This window comes from Felis catus, chromosome D4 (assembly GCF_018350175.1).
Source record: "Felis catus isolate Fca126 chromosome D4, F.catus_Fca126_mat1.0, whole genome shotgun sequence".
Taxonomy (NCBI): Eukaryota; Metazoa; Chordata; class Mammalia; order Carnivora; family Felidae; genus Felis; species Felis catus.
The window spans coordinates 70,212,112-70,228,419 of NC_058380.1; the positions used below are offsets into that span (position 1 = coordinate 70,212,112).

The 16,308-nt window shown below is 42.6% G+C and overlaps 1 protein-coding gene and 1 long non-coding RNA gene across 2 annotated transcripts in view; one reads left to right on the forward strand and one right to left on the reverse strand.

The window, feature by feature from the left end:
* Positions 1-2,929: 2,929 nt before the first annotated feature.
* Positions 2,930-6,398, reverse strand: LOC123381752. The gene is made up of 3 exons (XR_006589112.1): positions 6,166-6,398; positions 4,376-4,554; positions 2,930-3,409 (listed from the first exon to the last, which is right to left on the reverse strand). It is a non-coding gene; the product is annotated as an uncharacterized LOC123381752 (long non-coding RNA).
* Positions 4,444-16,308, forward strand: part of PALM2AKAP2 (PALM2 and AKAP2 fusion) — a 488,279-nt gene continuing 476,414 nt past the window's right edge. The window contains exon 1 of the mRNA XM_045043558.1: positions 4,444-4,566. The gene's annotated coding sequence lies outside the window, so the exon portion shown is untranslated. The remainder of the gene's footprint in view (positions 4,567-16,308) is intronic.

A 16,308-nucleotide genomic window follows, 5' to 3' on the forward strand; every position in this document is an offset into this window, starting at 1 on the left:
ATAGCAGTCAAGGTCCTATCAGGAGACAGAAACCACATCTCATTTTTATCTTTATCTTTATCTTTATCTTATCTTTATCTTTATCTTTATCTTTATTTTATTTTACTTCTATTCTATTCTATTCTATTCTATTCTATTCTATTCTATTCTATTCTTTCTTTTAAATACCATGGGTGATGCTCATGGTCCAGGGCCTAGTCCTGGTGGGTGGAGTGTGGAGTTTTCCGGGAAGGGAAGCTGGACATGGCTGGAGGCCTCAGGGCGTGCTTGTGGCGTTGGGTGTGTGTGGGAGTAAGTCTGAGTCTAGATAGAGGGGCAGGATGAGAGTGCCCTGGGATGTGGAAGAGACAGGCATCATGGTGCTGATGTCTCCTTCCCTTTCTCCAGGTTAGTGTGTGGCATTTTCTGGCCTCCATCTGACGCCCCAGGTAACCCTTTACAACTCAGGGCATGGTGTATGGGGTCCATTCTGTCTTCTCTTTTTGCAAGAAGGTGAGGCTTTGCCCCTTGTCCCCGAGCCTCCCGACCACTAGAGGCCAGGTCAAGTTACATTTCTGTGAACCACTTGGCTTTAGGGTTGGCCCCTGGGTCAAGCCGAGTGCTGGATATCTCTCCTTCATTGCATCAGTGAATTTTCTTTCTTGCTTTCTAATTCATATATGTTTTGAAAAAAGTTCTCATTTTGAGAGACTTGTGCATTTTATCTTGGATATCTACATGCTTGTAGCTGAGGTGAGAGATGCTTCTACAACAGGTCAGTGTTTTATGGTGACCCAGAGTGTCCAGAGAGTTCTGCCAGCAGCTGGAGAGACGGAGAATGGGAGACGTATGCAAAGGGAATGTTAGGGCCTGCCACTGATAATGATTTGAATTGTTTTTAATTACCTTTGTTTATCAAACTATAGTTTATTTGATTACAATTTCATGCACCAAACGGAGTCTCACCGAGCTCTAGTTATATTTGAGATAGGACTTTAGGTCTCTAATGATGGCGATTGTGAGTTCATTTATCTCAATATTTGCTACATGGTAGATCCTCAATACATATTTGTGGAAGAAACGCATGCATGCGTGAATGAAAGAGTGTCAGTTTGCTAGGACAAAAATCTTACAATTGGGGTCTCCCATCCTTTTTTTTTTTTGTAATGTTTTATTTATTTTTGAGACAGAGAGAGACAGAGCATGAACGGGGGAGGGTCAGAGAGAGAGGGAGACACAGAATCCGAAGTAGGCTCCAGGCTCTGAGCTGTCAGCACAGAGCCCGACGCGGGGCTCAAACCCACGGACCGCGAAATCATGACCTGAGCCGAAGTCGGACGCTCAACCGACTGAGCCACCCAGGCGCCCCTGGGGTCTCCCATCCTTAGTAATTTGACAACTCTGATGACTTGAGGAGGTGCTGTGACATTGACCAGCAGCCCCAAATTAAGTTAATAATAAACAAAGGCAATTCTTGACAGAGGGGGACACCTGCAAACTGAGAACAGTAAAACTAGAAAGCAGGAGATTGAAAAAACATTTCTCCAAGAAAGTGACACATTGAAGGCAACTTAAAAAAAAGAAAGGCATTGATGACCTTATGGTAGAAATTGCTTTATTGTCCCTCTGAAGAAAAATCAATGAGAATTTTAGAGTGAAAAGAGAGGAATCATGAGTTTCTCAGCCTACGTTGTCTGCCAGGTGTAATGACAGCTTTGCCTCAGGGGAGGCTTTCACAGTGACAGGAAAAAGGTGGCTTCACTGGGCAAGTGGCAGGCCAGCTGGGGACCAGTCCTGATGGACTGAATGGCAGGTTTTCAGAACAGGAAGCTGACTCAGAAAAAAATGTATGCTTAGATGTTGTGGGGAAAGGAAAGTGAACCCAGTAAAAGAGATCTTTGATTCAAGAAAGGAGGAAGAACCTGATAATCACATTAAGTTGATGAGAACAAGTAGCAGGGAGACAGGTGTGAGAACAGAAACTAAATCAAGGGCAGTTATCAGTGAAATGGGATCAGAGAGGAAGCCCTGGACAATGGACCACACTTGGGAAGAGAGTGGGGACAGGAAGCTTGGGAGGAAGGGATCCCATTAGGGAAAAAAGGAGAAAGTGACATGGTCATAGGTTAGCCCCAGGCTGCTGACAAAGAAGGGAGAATGATTCCAATCTGTTGTTCCATTCTCTCCCTCAAGGATATGGTCTTCAAACTGGAAAGGGTAGAACAAAGTGTGTGAAAGGGAACTGCAACTAAATATGGTTTAGGAAATAGTGAGAGCTAGGCCCAGATAAGCATATTCTGGAGATTAAAGGACTAGAACCGTATGAAGTTGTTGTCAACAGTCTATGAGAGATCATACTGAAAATTGGTGCTGTCCAGTAGATTGGAGGGGAGTTGTCTTAGTCCATATGGACTGCTGTAACAAAATACCATAGACTAGGTGGTTTATAAACAGAAAACATGGAGGCTGGGAATCCAAGATTAAGGTGCAGGCAGAATTTGGTGTCTGGTGAGGAACTGCTTCCTACTTCATATGTGGCTGTCTTCTCCCTATGTCCTCACGTAGCAGAAGGGGCAAGGGAACTCTCTGGGGTCTCCTCTATAAGGGCACTATTCCCATTTATGAGGACCCCACCCTCGTGACACAGTCACCTCCCGAAGACCCCCCCCCCACCACCAAATACCCTCACACTGGGGATTAGGTTTTAACATAGAATTTTGGGAGGACCCAAACATTCAGTTATAATGTGAGTTAATGTAATTTTCAGCAAAGCCACCACTGGCTCATATGAAGCCTTTGTGTGACATAGCAAAAGTAACCTCTTTCTTTCTTTTAAAAAAATGTGTATTTATTTATTTGAGAGAGAGAGAGAGAGAGAGAGAGAGAGAGCACTCAGTGTGGAACCTGACACGGGGGCTTGATCTCATGACTGTGAGGTCATGACCTGAGCCAGAATCAAGAGTTAGATGCTTAACCAACTGAGCCATCCAGATGCCCCCAAAAGGCACCTCTTTCTCAACATACTTGCTTCCGTCTTTTGAAAAATTATCATAATATGATTTTTAGAGAATAGGACGCTTCATGGCCTTCTACCATGTGAAAAATAATCCCACTGACTCAATCAAAGGAGGGACATGGAGACTCAGCACAGTGAAGCAAGGCTTTAATTAACGTTCTTGCAAGAGCGGGTGTTTGAGGGACAGGCACAGTTGGGGCACTTACAGCAGGCAATTTATCTGTTAGTGTGAAGTCCCTCCCCTGACTCCTCATTGGCTGAGCACTACAGAGGTTACAGCCTTACCCAGAAGTCACTTATGCCCATATAGGGCAAAAAGTAGTCTGATTGGAACAAATGTACATTCCCTGAGGTGATATAGAGACTTCAGTTCTTTGGTGCATGCTCATTGCAAAGCCCATGAAAAATAAGCCCCTGAAATGGAGAGGAGAAAAAGAACCAGGAAGTGAAGTGTCTAAGGGTTTGGGACTCCATTGTTGGAGGGGGTTTGCACATATCCCCAACAGGCTGTAAACCTATTCAAATCTACAATATCTACAGGGATGTGGTCTTTCTATATATATGTCACTCTTAAGTAATATATTGCCTGCACACTTTGCATATAATCTCTGATTTTCAGGACAGGAAAAGGGTGGATTACAGAATTATAGAACAGGAATATGATGTGATCCTTGGAAAAACTGAAGAACATTCAACTATCCTACTTGGGAACAGTTAGAAAATAATGTGGTGGTCAATAGAACTCATCAGGAATTTAGATTAATGGAGAAAAGTTAACTTGGAGAGAGGTGTCTAGGGTAGGCGACAGTGCTGTGCCCTCAGTTCTGCCTTATTTAGCAATTTCTAGATGGCACATGCCTCAAATTTTCAGATGTGATGTTAAAAGGAGTTAGAAATATAGAAATGTGCTGGGTAGTAGAATTGGGGTGTACAAAATGTTGACAGAGCAATATGATAGACTAATCTGTTAAAATTATATTTAATTAGGAGAACTTGTAGATGTCAACCCTTCCGTGTGAAAACAATGTCACAAGTATAGGATGGAGGAAAGATGTGGTTTAAGAGAAGCATGTGTGAAAGAGAATTTCTGTTGCCAGGAATCTCAACATAAGTAACTGGTGAAAAGTGATCCCTCTAAGAGTTTTAGGGGTATGAAGCCACATCAGGGGAAGTAGAATTATTAGAATGGCAGAGATTAGGGTCCTTTCTTGCTCGTTAAAATCTCAGACCATGATTTTACATGTCATTCTGTGTTCTACGCATGAAGATAGATATAACTAAACTGGAATGAATTCAAGTGTTTGTCTAGGAAAGGGAGAAAATTTGAAATTTTCAATTTCAAAACCCTGACTGGGTTTGAGCAAGTAGTATCCCCCTTACCTAGGGTTTTGCTTTCCATTGTTTCAGTTACCGTGTCAACCGCCTTGGGGAAGCGGATGCTCCTCTTTCTGTTGAATCTTCAGAGCGTCAATAGCAACGTTGTGTCACGTGACGTCACAATGCTTGCATCATCCACCTCGTTTGTCTCATCATGGGGGCATCTTGTCATCTCATATCATCTAAGAAGAAGGGTGAGTACAGCACAATATATCTTGAGAGAGACGTATTCACATAACTTTTATTACAGTGTATTGTTACATTTGTTCTATTTTATTATTAGTTATTGTTGTGCCTAATTTATGCACTCAGCTTCATCACAGATACGGAGCTATAGGAAGAAACATTAGTGTGTGTAGGGTGGAGTACCATCTGTGGTTTCAGGCCTCCACTGGGGGTCTTGGAACGTATCTTCCTCAGGTAAAAGGGGATGACTGTATGTTGTTTGTGTAGTAGTCTAAGGAATTGGACACATTAGCTTGTGTGACAGGAAAAATTATAAAAGAAAAAAATTACTTGTAATTCATAGTTTTCCCATTGAATGGTTGTGGTTGAACACTGCTTTGTTTGCTGAAATCAAAGCCGTCCTGGGATATTAACTTTCGGCATTCTGGGATTCTAGGAGAAACTGATTACAGGGCAGCCAGGAGGAAGGTTGGAAGAAGGCGTGTGTTGCATGGGGATTAGTGGGGTGGGAGATCCTCCCTCCACCATATCGATGAAATCTGGGAGAGTTTATATTGCTTATTCTGGATTCTGGAGAATATTTGGTGCTGCAGGCTGAGAAGAAATGTTGAGTTGAGTCCTGCTTCAAGGTGGGCTAGGTCACCTTGGAAAAGAATTCTTTGTAGGGAAAGTAATGGTTACAAAAGGCCATACATTGGAAAAATTAGTAGCAGTTGCTCCCTGAAATCTTTTTTGATCTGTAACAATCCCCCTCCCCCTCTCAGCACCTCTGCCATGCTATTCATCTGTGGAAGAAATATGGTCATTTCTCCTGCAGAAATTCCTACATTTCAGATTTCATTAGTTGCTTCTTGTGTGTTGGTATCCTAATGAGTTGAAATCCTAGCAACCTCCAAAAGTGATCAATGTGTATTTTATTACCATTATTTTAATGACCATATAACCTGGGCAGCACCCTCAGATGGTTTTCTTTTTTCCTTAATGCTTGGCAGACGTTCCCTGGAGAGACTCAGTCTTTACTCACCAGGTTTCCACTGTTTATTCCTCCATAAAGCAGTTACAGGTGGGACCACTAATGGTGGTAGCTATCTATCGGAGTCGCTAAGTGGACTGGCCTTGGGCTCTTGTAGATCTAGGTCCAACTCCTGACTCCATCACTTAGTGGGATTGTGACTGTGTGACCTTAGTCACATCACCAGACTTCTCCGAGCCTCAGTGTCTCTTCCGTAAAAACATGAGAAAATAATATTCACTTCAAGTCTTGTGTTAAATGAGATAATGTGTGTGAGGCACTTATCACAGGGCCTGGCAAGTAGTTTGGGTTGGAAAAATGGGAACCGTTATTATGAGAAGCCTCTTAAAACCGACTTTCACCTCATCGATCCATCCAGACACACAGGAGTCCCTGCCAAATGTCAGTCCTTCCGCCCTGCCTGTCCCACGGTGGTTTGGCTTGCTCAGTCCTGCATCAGAATTCACTTGTAGCTTTATTCATCAGCAGATCAGGCAGCTGGGTCCTTTACACCTGTCCTGAAGAGAACCCCCCTCCCTTACTGTGCTCATCAATAGTATTTCTTCATATTGAAGTTATTTGTTATACACTTAACCTTTCTTTAAATGTGTACGTTGTGGTGGACTTTATGCATGAAAATAAAAAATTATTTCTCGCAGTCATGGAACATTTGCCTTTCCTGACTCCCTCTCCATCCTTTATACTGCTCCGTGTTGGGAGGCTGACCCTACATCCGCCTCCTCTGTGACTACATCGGAGGGCTTTCTTGCCCTCTGGCTTCTGGCTGGGTTTGACTAATGAGAGGCACAGGCTGGGGACCTGATTTTATTCCTGTCACTCCCTCCCTGCTGGGTCACTGTGGCTTGGCAGTGTCTCCCTAATGCAGGCTACAGCTCCTGTCTAGTGGCTCTCTCCATACGCTCTCTCTAGTTTCTGGTGTGTATTCACTCTCCATCAGGCCTGGGGAGGGTTAAAGTGTGTCTAAGTGTGTGAGCACACAGAAGACTAGAAGTTCCTGTAAGTTCTTTATAGGATTGTAGTTGATTTTGACTTAATTTATGATTTTATGTTCCCAAATTAAAAACATAAAAAAAGGTGGAGTTTGCAAGAATAAAAGGAACACATTTCATTATTTTTGTGTCATTTAAATGCGTTTTCTACTTGATATCATGAATGTCTATTACAACAATACCAAAGAGTTACTTTGGGCAGGTGATCTTTTCTATTTGTACATTGATATGATGTCTGTAATTTGCTTTAAATGACTTCAGCATGGATGTGTGTGTGTGTGTTTATGTGTGTGTGTGTGCGTGTGTGTGTGTGTGTGTGTGTGTGTGTGTGTGTGTGTGTGTGGGAGAGAGAGAGAGAGAGAGAGAGAAAATCTGAACTACTTCCTAAGGTCCTCATCAGTGATCCATTCTCCAGGGGTGATCAACTGCATTTCATTTTCAAGTCCATACCCCACAGGCACCTGCTATGGCACTTAAGTTGTCTATATCTCAATCACCACCAGAGACTTTATTAATTAACATAATGAATGTCAAAAATGGGTTTTCATGGATGAACTTTATGTCTTGTTAATCTGCATAACAGATGTTAGAAATAAGCTTTTCTTAGTAAAATTAAATGTTCTCCAGGGGCACCTGGGTGACTCAGTCAGTTAAGCGTCTGACTTCGGCTCGGGTCATGATCTTGTGGTTTGTGAGTTTCTGCCCCATGTTGGGCTCTGTGTTGACGGCTCAGAGCCTGGAGCCTACTTCAGATTCTGTGTGTGTCTCTCTCTGCCCATCTCCCGCTCATGCTCTGTCTCTCAAAAATAAATAAACACTAAAAAATTTTTTTAAAAATGAATATTTTCCAGATATGGAGATTGGCTGTAATATTTTAGAGATAATTGCTACCTCAGCAAGTCCGATAGCCTGTTCTTTTGGGGATGGCCCTTGAGGTTTGGTCCCTAAGTGGTCCTGTGTTGAACCAGAGTGGGATGATTTTGATTGCTTTCTGTAGACAATAGGATGGCAGAATCCTGCCTCTGGAATATTGTGGTATCTGCTTCTGGCTAATGTTCCTTGCAAGGTGGGGTCAGAGTACCTATAAACCAAAAGGGGTTGTATGATGTTTTATGCCTACTTACTAATAAAGGTTTGTTTAATCAATATCTGTACATGTGGCAGAATTTAGTCTGAGACTTGCTTTCATAAAAACCTGGGTGAGTAGCTGATTCCTACTCCCTGAACTTTTTGGTTTGGACAAGACAATGAACTAGAGAGTCTTGGATGACCAATGCTGCTTAAGTTCATTTACAACATAGAGCATTTGGATTCTTAACACACAGATATTCTCTACCAAGGTATTTGAAAACTATAATTGCCAAAGAACTACTTGAGGATTGAATCAGGATGGAAAGTGCTCTTTGACCAGTTGAAAATAAAATAACTAAAGGGTATGCAACAGAATGAGATATTCACTAAAAGCCAGAAAATTTGTTTATTATTGTCCACCGCACCCTATGCCTTTGCAGAGTTCCCAACACACACCTCCTAAGTCTGGGGTGTTGCAGATAGGGAAGAGATCAGAACCCCAGTTAGGCAGGAGCTTCCCAGAAAGTGGTCATGACTGGAGGAGAATGGCGGACCCTCCCAGGTCAGAAGAGGAGGAGAGTGGTTATGAAAGTAATCTCAGGACTGAAAGGTAAATAGGGTTCCCTTCCAAATATCCTTGGGTATCTCCAAGAAACAGCACATAGACATAAATCACCCAAGGCCTCAATGCCTCCTCAGGTTAAGAAATAAAGCATCAGTAATTGTGGGCATGTCAAATGTGAAATCCTAAGCTCATTCGCTTAGAATTTCTGAGTCATCTGCAGTGTCTACCCTTGTAAAAGGCATCAGTTATGAAGTCACATAGAAGCAATATCTTTATTACAATTCTTAAAACTAAAACTATTGAGGCAGCTGAATAATATTGCCTATTTAACTAAATGAGGTTAATTCATTCAGCATTTGATGATATATCTTATGGGCTAGCTTAATCTGATAAACCTTTTAGATGCAGTTTTGTTTTAAGAGGCATCAGGCGACCAGTTTAGGAATAAGCAGAACTTTACTTTTTCTCTAAACCTTTCCATTGACTTGTCTTTCTCTGACCTGGATGAAACTTTGGGCAGTTCCCACAGCTTTTCCAATAACTTTCAGGTGTTGGACATTGTCTAATTTCCCAGGCATTAGTTAAGTCCAGTCCTGTTGAATAGCAAACTTCAATCTTTCATCTAATTTAAAGCCTCTCCTCCCCCACAGTGTGGACCCCTGTCAGGTAGGAGGCTAGAAGTGGGGAGAAAGTGGGTGTGGTTGGATTCTTCACTGTTCTTCACTCTTATGCTATTTGTCCTCTGTTCTGTTGCTCTGGCTTCTCCAGGGTTAGGGCCAGAAAGAGAGAGAGAGAAGAGGCAGAAAATGCTTACTTTGACTGCTGTAGTTTATTTTATTTTATTTTTTTATTAAAAAAATTTTTTTAATGTTTATTTTTAACAGAGAGAGACAGAGCATGAGTGGGGGAGGGGCAGAGAGAGAGACACAGAATCCGAAGCAGATTCCAGGCTCCGAGCCGTCAGCACAGAGCCCGATGCAGGGCTCGAACTCAGTGACCGCGAGATCATGACCCGAGCCGAGGTCGGACACTCAACTGACTGAGTCACCCAGGCTCCCCTTGACTGCTGTAGTTGTAATTCACATCGGTGCCCTTGGGTGGGGCCAGTGGATAACTGCCCACCTCTACATAGGTGTTCTCTTGGGTTCCTCAGAGATCTTCTTCCTGGAGCCCACCTGTTTCATTTCCTTGATATGGCACTTTCCTTGGAAAGTTCCTGACTCTCAGTGGCTCCCTCTACACCCTTTCTGGTGGGGTTGTCCCTCCAGATGACTTATCCCTTGTCCTGCCAGATGACTGAGGCTTCTTCCCTTCTGAGGGATCCATATCTAATATGTGGGAAACATATGTGCATCTCTGGCCCCTCCACACTTTTCAAGTGCAAGCCAATTTCAGTGCAGCCTTCTTTATCCCCAGTGGTCCCTCCAGCCAGCCTTTCACATGTTGACAATTTCAGGTATGGGGCAGCTCCAAACTCTAGGACTTCAGACTGTAGCTCTAGTCTCATCACTAGGGTATTTGTATCAAGCTCTCAGAAACCTGAAAGTAGCTTCAGGTTGGTAGCCTTATGTGGCTTAAAGTGAAAACCACTTCCCCCTTCCTTCCTACTCCCTATTTGGAAGGGAGGAGAAATGCCACAGCACAACAAGCCTTTTTCTAAAAACAAAAACAAAAACAAAAACAAAAGCAAAAAACCCAAAACACAACTGCCCCTTCCTGACTTCTGTGACAAATCTGCAAGCCTGTCCCAATGTGAAGAGTGAAGGACTGAAAACCCCCTCATGTTTCCTAGCACATCCTACGAGAGTGATCTTGTCCTGACACCCTCTAACTTAAACTGTGCTTGTCCAGAGGCTGTTCTGTTCAACAGGAAACATTCCAGAGGAATCAGGATAATTAAGACTCTACCGCAGTAGAAGTGGGTGGGTAATGCCTGCTCTCAAAATCTATGGGGCCAACATCATCACATTCCCTATGTGCGGCTGTGAAGAATTTAGAAATGTAAACAGATCAAATACTCAGGGCTACTTACCTTTTGGGAAGTCTTTAGACACCTTCCTTTTGCATTGACTGCTAAATGGTTTCTGTCAATATCCTGGGCAAAGTTGGAGCTCCACCAGCCATCTCAGACTCTCCCTCTCTTTGAGACCCAAATCAGGCCAGAATAGGCAGTTCACTGAAAAGGCTTTATGGGACTATGATCTGCTTCCATGGCTTTCATCGAAGGCCTGTGTAATGAACAACTGTATATAATTTCTTTTTAGCTATACTAGAAATATCAGGAGAAAAGCAAGTTTAATGGAGACATAACTAACTACCTTTAATCTTCCTGTAAAATATCAAGGTTGTGAGATAAAGCTGGACATTCCGTGGGGGAAAAAAAGGCAGAGTCCAGAAACATCAACATTGACTTACAATGCCTGTGACAAGAGACTACATCACAGGGAGACAGTGCAGGTGACTGCTGTGTCACATTTGGGGACAAATCCTATTGTAAATAGATAGGAGAACAAACTTTGTAAAAGTTGTAATAATAGCCTCTGGGCCAGAATGGAAGAAGAAACAATTGGGAATATTGAGTTAAAATGGCAAGAACAAGAATAACAAGGTTAGCAACTGTAGAAAGTAGCCTTTGACCAAAACATCTTCCTCCTCCAGCCTCTCTCTCAATCCTTGCAACCTAGAGCAAGGTTTCTTACCCTTTAGTCATTATGACCCAGCAAGGAGCTTTTTCAGATGTTTTTTCCCCTAATTTCCTCCTCCCATGAAAATTTAATATCACATATCTGTTTATGTTACTGTATATAGGCCTGTGTTTTATTTATTTATTTTAAAAAATTTTTTTTTCAACATTTATTTATTTTTGGGACAGAGAGAGACAGAGCATGAACGGGGGAGGGGTAGAGAGAGAGGGAGACACAGCCATCAGCCCAGAGCCTGACTCAGGGCTCGAACTCATGGACCGTGAGATCGTGACCTGGCTGAAGTCGGGCGCTTAACCGACTGCGCCACCCAGGCGCCCCTATAGGCCTGTGTTTTATACATGAAAAGGGTAAGATTTTTTTTTTTTTACCTATATTACCTATATTAATATCCTAGGAGCGCCATAACAAAATAGCATATACTTGGTGACTTAAAACAACACAAAGTTATTCTCTTATGGATCTGGAGACTAGAAGTCCAAAATCAAACTGTTGATGGGGCTGTGTTCCTCAGAAACATTCTAGAGAACGCTTCCCTGCTGCTTCTAGCTCCGGTGGCCTCAACCATTCCTTGGCTTGTGACTGCATCACTCCAGTGACTGTCTTCACATGGACTTCTTCTCTCTGGGTTTCTGTTCTTTCTGGCCTCTTATAAGGACAGTCTCATTGGAGAGTGATCCCATCCGGCATGATCTCATGCCTTATGTTAATTATATCCAGCATGATCTCATGCCTTACCTTCATTACATCTGCAAAGACCCTATGTCCAGACGTGGACATATTCTGAAGTTCCAGGTGGGCATGAATTTTGGGGACACTGTTCAACCTAGTACAGATCCCAAGAACCAGTTTTTGCCCCTGTGGGGATGATATCATCCTTACTGAGAACACAGAGCCTAGAGAATAAATGAACCTAAATCCAGCTTACGCAGAGAAGTGAGTATCAACTCTCTGAAGAGCTTCTCTAACAAATCTTCGGCTGGAGACTTTTGTAGCTTTCCATTGAGAGACATGCTCCCCAAGGGAACATCGCTCTCAGCCTGTCTGCCTTCCTGTACCCCTCATCCAGCCGTCAAAAGAATTCCTTAATCTCTTTCATCCTCAGCTGAATCCTAGGTAAAGTGGAGAGAATAAGAGTATCTACTTCCAGAGTTAATTTTGGAATTGATTGAGGTCATGCATGAAGAGGAGTTAGCTCAGTGTCCATGATAGAAAACATGCTCAATAAATTATGAGTAGTTGTTTTTACTATTACTCTTTCCCCCTCATTATGTTTTTCCTGAGAGATGGTGCTCTCTGTTTTTCCCCAGATCAGGTTCATGATCTGATTCCTCTCTCTGGCAATGAGTTTTGAGGCTTCCCTTTTGACTCTCTCTCCCACGATCCCCATTTAATGACAGCTGATCTGACCTTTACAAGCTTCAGCTTTACTTCCCATCAGGAAATTATGAAAATGCCTGCCCTTGGCCCAGAGAGCTTGCCTTGATATAAGCAGGGAGCCCTGTGGAAGGGAGGGCCAGCCCATCAAGGAGGGGAGCCAACCCTGTCATGAGAAAACTGGGTGCATTATCCTTTTACATTCCCTTGAGAGGCCTCTGTTTGACTCCTCTTTTGGAAGGTGAATTTTCTCTTTTCTGAGAAAATATTTTACTATGTCATATGCTTATACATAATCTGCTTTCAGCACAAATTATCTTAGCATATTCCTAATGTTGGGCTTTTTATCTTTGTCTTTATCCTGTGGATAAAACTCCATGGCAGAAATGAAGGTGGAATAGATAGGTGCCCTCAACTCCATCAGCCTCAGACGGACTTCTGTCAACTGGTCCCTCTCACATGACAGGAAACTCTGTCTTGTGGTTTTGATTTTATCTCTGATAAGCAAGTTGAAATTTGTCTTCATGATTCCATCTTGTTCTCTTAAGTTGCACCAAGAGCTCTTGGTCATATGGCATTGTGTTTAGTATTGTTTATCATTATTTGTTCTACATATGCTTTGGCTGAGCTGAGCATTAGTGGGGACTTGAAGGCTGCTTGGGGACCACTGTTTAAGGGACATGCTGATTATTCTTTCCTCCAGAGAATCTGACATATACCTTTGAGTCACATTGGATCAAAGAGACCCAGGAAGGTGGATTGCACTGTCCTGGTGGGTATGCACTTTGCTTTACTGAAATGCTTCTTGATTTGATGTCTTCAACCCATATTAGTGTCCTGAGGGACTGAGCTCCTAGGAAACTACTTATTCTGTCTGTGGAAAAGCAATGCTGAGAATGTCATCCTTTCCTTCCACTGTGTCCTCTTGGGAAAATTCTTATCTTCTCTACCAAAAAGATCAGTACTTCTCTTGAATATTGTGTCTGTTTTTGCCTCATGGGTGTTGGAACTGTATGTATGATGATGTTTCTTGTCTTGTGTTGAAGGCAAGGCTTGGAACCAGTTGGTGGTTCCCTATAGCCAGGGTGAGGGCCCCTCTTCTTCCAAGCTCATTCTTGTCTCTTTCCGTGTATTGTTCTTACTTCTGCACCATTTAAATTTTGTGCTGTTTTGTTGTGTTTTAGTCATCCTTGTAAGCTCCCTTATATCCTTTCCTGGAATAAAGTAGGAAACACGTTTTTAAGCAAATATATATTTATCTGGAGAGGAATTAGACTAATTCTGTATGATCCAAATGGGCAAAATGAGGATTCTTACCTTCCTTCCTCCCACCCTCCCTCCATCCATCCTTCTTTCCTTCTTTCTCTTCCTCCCTCCCTCCCTTCCTTTCTTCCTTCTTCTCTTCCTTCCTTCCCTTCCTCCCACCCTTCCTCCCTTCCCTCCCTCCCACCCTGCCTACCTACCTTCCTTCCTTCCTTCCTCCCACCCTCCCTACATCCACCCTTCCTTTCTTCTCTCCCTCCCTCCCTCCCTCCCTCCCTTCCTTCCTTCCTCCCTTCCTCCTTTCCTTTCTCCCTCACTTCCTCCCTTCCTTCTTCCCTTCCTCCCTCCTTCTTTTTCTCCCTTCCCTTCCTCCAACCCTTCCTTCTTTCCTTCCTTCCTCGCTTCCTTCCAACATATGTCAACTGTCGGGAACTAAACCAGGAGACTTAGAGAGATAGAGGAGGTAGCTTTAAGCTACTTAAAGAAGAACTTTATAATGCTCAGACCTGCCCAAGAATAAGAAATTACCACTTGTACCAGAACTTTATAATTTACACAGCACTTCTGCACACATATGATTTTGTTTTACCTTCATGTCAATGATCACTCGCAGCTATTATTTATTATTTTCATTGACCAAGAATCTGAGCTTTAACAAGAATCTTTGCCAAGACAACTCAGCTGCTAAATGTGAGAGGCAGGGATTACCTTCGGGTGTGTTTGCCCTTTCCATGACCTGATACGCCCCATCACCTCTCCCTTGTGTACTCCCTGTGTGGTGGGCATACCCCATCAGTCTGAATGTGCTGCATTTCACCCTGACATCCTTTTTGCCCAAAGTGTAAATAACATTTCGCGTAGTGCTGTTTCTATTTTTACTCTCTGTGATTTAAAAGACAACAGAAATATGCGAAATATGTTTCTGCTTTCATGCTTCAGAAGCTTTGCTTCGGGAGACAGAGTCTTTCAAGCAGGGGCCATGTGAACGCTGGCTGGAAAACAGGTGGGTCAGTGTGCCCATCACTCAACACTCCATCAGATTCAGCACATAGTTTTTGAGTCACTGCACACCACCACCTCCACGTGGGAGGTGAGCTCTAGCTTGTATGTGTATATTGTGTGTTATCTTAGGGAGAGCGGAGACACATGTTCCAGAACAAAGTAAGTGCTCGTCACAGCATGCCCCACCAACAACTATTAAGACACTTCTTTCTCCAAAACCACTATAAACTTGGAGAGCATTAGTGTGTGTGTGTGTGTGTGTGTGTGTGTGTGTGTACGTGAAGACTCTTCACCATGTCCTTATTTAGCTTGAAAAAGAAAAATTTCTAAGATACTAATTTGTTTAAAGAAGGAATATTGGGTCATCCCTTGTCATCCTTCCTTCAACTCATTTTATCTTGCTGAAATTCCTCAAATCTTACGGCTTATGGATGGTCCTCTTTGTTAGCTCCTAGAGAGATGTGATTTCCCCCTATTTTTTATGGTTCTTTGGTCATTTCAGTGGGGCCCTTGAATGTAAGCCCATGTATGTAATGTAGCAAGCACGGTAAGTCAGGTTGTGCTGTGGTAACAATATACCTCAATAAAACAGAAATTTATTGCTTGCCTGGGTTTATTGTGGGTCAGCTGAAGGCTCTGTTCCTCATCATCTTTACTCTGGAGCCCAGGCTGATGGAGCTGCCGCTACTTAAGTGGTGCTGGTTGCTACAGCAGAGGGAAGAAGTGTCATAACTTATGCACTGGATCCTAAAACTTCAGCCTTTCAAAGCAAGTCACTTGGCCACACCTTACTTCAAGGGGCACAGAAGTGCAAACCCACCATGTGCCTACGTGGAGAACCCAAAATAATTTTTTTTTCCATGCAAAGCCTAAAATATTCATTGTCTGGCTCCTTATAGGAAAAAGTGTCCTGATACCTGATCTAGAGACTAAAATATGCATCTTTGACTTACTGTCTCACTTAAATTGCCATTTTCCAAACAATGCAAAATCTAACAAGAGTTTAAATCCATTTCCTACTCCTGCTCTTTGGGCCATTTTTGTCACATATTCACTTCTTTTTTTCTTTTTCTTTTTTTTTTTTTGGAACAGAATTTAAGGATTTACATGTAACACCCAGTGCTCCTCCCAACCAGTGCCATCCTTAATGCCCCTCACCCCTTCAACCCTTCTCCCCACCCAACACCCCACCAGCAACCCTCAGTTTGTTCTCTGTATTTAGGAGTCTCTCATGGTTTATCTCTCTCTCTGTTTTTATATTATTTTTGCTTCCCTTCCTTTATGTTCATCTGTTTTGTATCTTAAATTCCACATATGAGCAAAATCATATGATATTTGTCATCGTATAATACACTCTAGTTCCATCCACGTTGTTGCAAATGGCAAGATTTCATTCTTTTCATCACTGAGTAATATTCCATCAAATATATATACCACATCTTCTTTATCCACTCATCAGATGATAGACATTTGGGCCCTTTCCATACTTTGAGAACCCAAAATAGTTGGTGCAGTGAGTTAGATCGCTGTGCTATACTTTAATCTTATCTGGAAACATCATCATTTATATTTTAGGCAAAACCAGGTAAAACTTTATTAAGGTTTTGAACCTTGTACTTTTGGTCACTTACCCTTATTCTGGGTCCAGTTCCTTTATCTTAACATTGTAGTCATAGCCCCTGATCTGGCTACCTTTGTAGGATTATTGGTGAGTTTATCAGTGAGATACTATGTATGAAAATATTCTG